This window comes from Primulina tabacum, chromosome 14 (genome assembly GCF_025594145.1).
Source record: "Primulina tabacum isolate GXHZ01 chromosome 14, ASM2559414v2, whole genome shotgun sequence".
Classification (NCBI taxonomy): Eukaryota; Viridiplantae; Streptophyta; class Magnoliopsida; order Lamiales; family Gesneriaceae; genus Primulina; species Primulina tabacum.
The window spans coordinates 19,584,601-19,590,748 of record NC_134563.1 but is presented as its reverse complement, the minus strand read 5'-3'; the positions used below and the strand labels follow the sequence as shown (position 1 = coordinate 19,590,748).

At 39.2% G+C, this 6,148-nt stretch overlaps 1 pseudogene; it reads right to left on the bottom strand.

Moving 5' to 3' along the window:
• Positions 1 to 2,236: 2,236 nt before the first annotated feature.
• On the bottom strand, positions 2,237 to 5,726 carry LOC142523829 (uncharacterized; annotated as a pseudogene).
• Between the last annotated feature and the right edge of the window lie 422 nt (positions 5,727 to 6,148).

Sequence of the window (6,148 nt, the reverse complement as noted above, 5' to 3'; positions counted from 1 at the left end):
CGAATTAATTAGTTAAAAGGGGGTAGGTGAACTGAAATTCCCAACAAATTCATTTCTCATTGAAATTTAATTAATCGGCCTAGCTTATATATTTCATTATTTAATTCTTGAAATTTATCTTTGAGTTTTTATTTAATTTTAGTATTCATAAACAGTCATTCAAAGTTCGTTGCTAAAGATTTGATAACTAGAAATAATAATGGCAAAATACAGTCTTTAGTGGAACGATACTCGTACTTTCGTACATCATACTATTACTTGACATCGTGCACTTGCGATTATTTCGAGCTTGAATATTATACATTTTTATTAAGGATTTTACAGTGCAAGATTAGCTCGATCGTCGTGTAATCGTATTTCTTTAGCACATACTATGGTAGAGACATGAAGTTTTATTTAAAATGCTGAATTCTCTTTGCACGAATGTTAGGACTGGAAGCATGCATGATAAGATGGTGAAAATTTAAAACTAAAGTGGGGAACAGAGATGTTTGAAGGTGTGAATTGAGCTTGACTATATTATCTTGAATCGAGGTATCTATCAGCAGCGTTAAAAAAAGAGAAAGATGGAGATGTAAGGTGTGGGGGAGCCGAATAAAGGAATGAAATCCTATTCCTGGCTAAAGTTGGAGATGTAAGGTGTTGGGGAGTCGAATAAATGAATGAAATCCTATTTCTGGCTAAAAATGTAAAATACATGGATTTGAATATGAAATGAAAGGTTCTGATATATTCCTTTTAATAATCTATTCCCATTCAGTAAAAAAAATGGCTGCTGAAGGTTACTGAGTGTAGAGGAATAGAGGAGAGTAAGATTTACACTAACAGGCTGATTTAAATCTCTGACAATGGTTGAGAATGGATCCATTTGCCATATATGATGCTAGGACTAACGACCCACACATACACGTTCAAGTTTTATTTGAAACAATGTCTAGACCAATGAAAGTGCGAAGAGTTGTGCTTTTGCATTGATTGACAAGAGAATATGTTGAGTTTTGCTGAGGCTAATTGGGACCATGAACTCACTGTCGAGCTATTTTTTGTCATGTTTCGTTTTGTCGTGTCACCTGTTTTGCACGAGGGCGAGAAAAAGGTTAGTATTGGGGGGTTGATATCGGTGGATTTTACGTGTTTTTCATAATATGTGATGGCTCATTGTGTTGCACATATCGTTTAGATTGCATGCATTTTGTGACATTTTGGCATATATTATGTTTTCTTATTGCTCATATGTCTCGTGGGTGAAAATGCAGGCAATTCGTGAATTAACTGAAGAAAAGTGGTCAATTTGCGAGAGACCTTCGCCCGGGCCAACACTTATGTCCGCCCGGGCGCCTGCAAGGTGATGTGAATCCACGTACGAATAAAAAGCAAACACGATTAAATATGAATCGCGCCCTCAGTTTAATAACGAACAAGGAATTCGTCTTTTCCCGATCTTTTGAATCAAGTATGGGTTTGTGATATTCACCTCTAAGTTATAAAACTTAGCAACAAATATTCACGATTAAAACAATTGAGAAACAGACGAACCTTCAAAGAACTTGTCCTTGACAATCCGTATTAAATCAACCGACAAACGCCACAAAGTAAAACTTTGATAAGTTTTATTTTGATTACAAAGCAAAAGCCTTGAAAATCTTGAGAGAAAATTCTCAAAAGTTTGATAAACTCAATAATAATATCTGAATTGTGGTAAAAATTTCGTCCAATATTTTTACATACTCAAAAGATAACAATATCTAGTTGCCAAAATAATTAGGACTCTAATCAAGAGAATAGATAATTTCTCGAAAATGACTCGCGCTCGGGCGGTACAATTTGACCGCTCGAGCGCCGAGGGTTCTGTACTACTCACGTTCGGACGTTAGAATGTGACCGCTCGAGCGCGAGGCGTACTGGAATTTTTCTCCTCGGACAGTAAGTGTGGTGCTCGGGTGGTAATATTTGGCCGCTCGGGTGCCGGTGCTTCTGGACTCCTCTTCATTTATCACTTGAATAATGTTCCTTTGGCTCCCAAACTTACTACCTTGCATCACGAACCATTCAAAACTTTGCACCTCGCTTGTAATTCCTTCATCCTTGCTCATAAGCCCCTGCAGTGCTTCCTTGAATCTCTTCAGTCGTCCCCTCGTGATTGGTCCTTCTTGCAACTCTAAGGGATCCCATGCTTTCCTTGGGGATTGCACATCCATGTTTGCATCATCCTCCCCTTCTTGAAAAAGATTTGTCCTCAAATCTTGTTCATCACCTACATCTAACAACGACAAATCACTAACATTAAAAGTAGAACTCACGTTATACTCACCTGGTAGATCGAGTTTGTAGGCGTTTTCATTGATACTTTCAAGGACTTGGAATGGTCCATCACCCCTAGGTAATAATAGCTTTGAACGTCTCTTCTCGGAGAACCTTTCCTTCCTCAAGTGTAGCCACACCCAATCTCCCTTCTCAAATACCAACTTCTTCTTCCTCTTATTGGCTTGCTTGGCATATTGCTCATTCTTCTTCTCAATGTTGGCCTTGGCATTTTCATGCAACCCCCTAACAAATTCAGCCTTCTTTTTGCCGTCCATGTTTAACCTTTCACTCACAGGTAAAGACATCAAATCCAACGGAGTCAAAGGATTAAAACCATATAAAAGTTCAAATGGCGAGTAATTTGTAGTAGAATGCACGCAACGATTATAAGAAAAATCAACAAATGGCAAACAATCTTCCGAATTCTTTAAGTTCTTTTTAAGTATAGCACACAAAAGTGTCCCTAAAGTTCTATTAATAACTCTAGTTTGTCCGTCCGTTTGAGTATGAAAAGTAGTAGAAAACAACAATTTTGTGCCAATTTTAGCCCATAAAGTCTTCCAAAAGTAACTCAAGAACTTAACATCGTGATCAAAAACAATAGTCCTAGGCATGCCATGCAACCTAACGACGTCTCTAAAGAACAACTCCGCAATGTTAGATGCATCATCAGTTTTGTGACAAGCAATAAAATGCGTCATCTTTGAAAATCTATCAACAACAACAAATATTGAATCTCTCCCCTTCTTTGTCCTAGGCAACCTCAAAACAAAGTTCATAGAAATATCAACCCAAGGTTCACTAGGGACGGGAAGTGGTGTATACAATCCATGTGGTTGTGTTCTAGACTTAGCTTGCCTACAAGTTATGCATTTTTCACAAACACGCTCAACATCACGTTTCATATGTGGCCAATAGAAATGGTCATGCAATGCACTTAAAGTTTTAGCCACACCAAAATGTCCCGTCAAACCACCTCCATGTGCCTCCCTAACAAGTAATTCACGAATGGATGATTTAGGGATGCACAACTTATCTTCTCTAAACAAGAAACCACTATGAAAAAAGAATTTTTCATGTGGACCATGCATACATGTTTCAAACATACCTTTAAAATCTTCATCTAGTACATATAATTCTTTCACATGCTCAAACCCCAAAATCTTAGATTCTAAATTAGAGATTAGTACGTACCTCCGTGAAAGTGCATCGGCCACTACATTCTCCTTACCTTGTTTGTATTTGATTATGTAGTGGAATATCTCTATGAATGACACCCACTTGGCATGCCGCTTGTTCAGCTTTTGTTGCCCCTTAAGGTGCTTTAGAGACTCATGATCCGTATGAATCACAAACTCCTTAGGCCTCAAGTAGTGCTGCCACGTCTCTAGAGTCCTCACGAGCGCGTAAAACTCCTTGTCATACGTGGGATAGTTCAGAGCGGCTCCATTGAGTTTCTCACTAAAGTATGCTACCGGCCGTCCTCCTTGCATCAACACTCCACCAACACCTACACCTGAAGCATCACATTCAATTTCAAAAGTATTAGCAAAGTCAGGAAAAACAAGTAAAGGAGCATTAATTAATTTTTGCTTAATCATATTAAAAGACTTCTCTTGCTCCTCGCCCCAATGAAATGGGACATTCTTCTTTATCATCGCTGTCGTAGGTGCCGCCAACGTGCTAAAATCCTTTACAAACCTCCTATAGAAGCTTGCAAGACCATGAAAACTTCGGACTTGACCAACAGTAGTAGGTGTTGGCCAATCTCGAATAGCACTTACCTTGTCTTCATCCACATGCATGTATTCCCTGCGAGCTTACCACAAAACCAAGAAAGACAATGTTTGGTTGTACAATAATCACATTTCTTTAAGTTAGCATATAAATTTTCAGCCCTTATTGTGATTAGCACAAGTCTCAAGTGGTTAACATGCTCATCTAAATTTTTGCTATACACTAGGATATCATCAAAGTAAACCACCACAAATTTCCCTATGTATGCACGCAAAACATGGTTCATTAATCTCATAAAGGTGCTAGGAGCGTTAGTTAAGCCAAAAGGCATGACCATCCACTCATATAACCCGTATTTGGTTTTAAAAGCAGTCTTCCACTCATCACCTTCTATCATTCTAATTTAGTGATAACCACTCTTCAAGTCAATTTTACTAAAAATACATGCACCATGCAACTCATCTAACATATCATCTAGTCTAGGTATGAGATGCCTATACTTAATGGTTATGTTATTGATTACCCTACAATCTATACACATACGCCATGAGCCATCTTTCTTAGGAACTAGTAAAACAGGTACATCACAAGGTGACATGGACTTATGCACAAAACCCCTATCTAACAACTCACTTACCTGCCGTTGAAGTTCCTTAGTCTCTTCCGGATTGCTCCTATAGGCTGGACGATTTGGCAATGCACTCCCCGGCACGAAATCGATTTGGTGCTCGATTCCTCTCAATGGTGGTAAGCCTTGAGGTAACTCCTCCGGAAACACATCTTCAAATTCCTGTAAAAGTGAAACAACAATGCTCAGAAGGGACCCGGCTATGTCACTTGTGTTAAGGAGAATCTCCTTGTAAAGAATCAACACAAGTGGTTCATGTGTGTGTATTAAATGTTTCAACTCACCTTTTTGGGCCATATATGTTTTCTTTTTGGCCTCTTTCCTCTCAATTTCTTTCCTCTCTTTTTTGTTTTGTATGGCTATCTCACTCTTTTGATCACTCTTTCTTTCGGCCATCTCATCTTTTCTTTCAAGGGTCATCTCACTTTTGTTCTCACTTTTTTTCGGCCTCTTCTCTCTTCTTTTTTTTCAATTTGTCCTCCAACACTTGCTTTGGGGACAAAGGAAGTAATATAATGGATTCTTTCTTCAATACAAAAGAATACTTATTCTTGTACCCATCATATGTCACTCGCCTATCTTATTGCCACGGCCTACCCAACAAGATATGAAACTCATGCATGGGCTCTACATCACATAAGACCTCATCAATGTACTTACCAATAGAAAAAGACACCAACACTTGTTTGGTCACCTTCACCTCCGCACAATCATTCAACCATTGAAGCCTATATGGTTGAGGATGCTTTAACGTATGTAAACCCAAATTTTCTACCGTCTCACTACTAGCCACATTGGTCCAACTTCCCCCATCTATGATAAGATTGCAAACCTTGCTATTCACAAAGCATCTAGTATGGAACAAGTTTTCCCTTTGGTTAGTCTCCTAGTCCTTGACTTGGGCACTCATGATCCGCCTAGTCACTAGTGCTTCGCCTACAACTGCCCCATATCCCTCATCATGATCCTCTAACGCTAGCATCTCATCATCATCACCCTCTTCATCACCCTCACTTTGAGACTCATACTCACCATAGACATTCAAAATCATAACCATCTTGTCAGGACATTGGCTAGCAATATGACCCAACCCTTGACACCTAAAACATTTAGTATCTCTAGAATGATTAAGAGGAGTTTCAGATTTACCTTACACTCCTTGCTTAGGCGCCTCCTGCTTAATGTCTACTTTGGGTTTGGCCACCAATTTACTTTCATCACGTTTCCCCATATATGGCCGCCAAGAAGATGATGCGCCCCCAGTTTGATTGGTGCGGCCAACCCATCGCCTCTTGAGTTGTTGCTCCACCTTTATGGCCATTTGCACCATCTCGTCTAGATCTAAGTAGTGCCTAAGCTCCACTTGATCTTGAATTTCCCTGTTCAAACCACAAAGAAAATGTGTCATCGTCGCCTCACTATCCTCCTCGATATTTGCCCTAATCATGACTACTTCCATCTCCTTATAGCAGTCCTCAA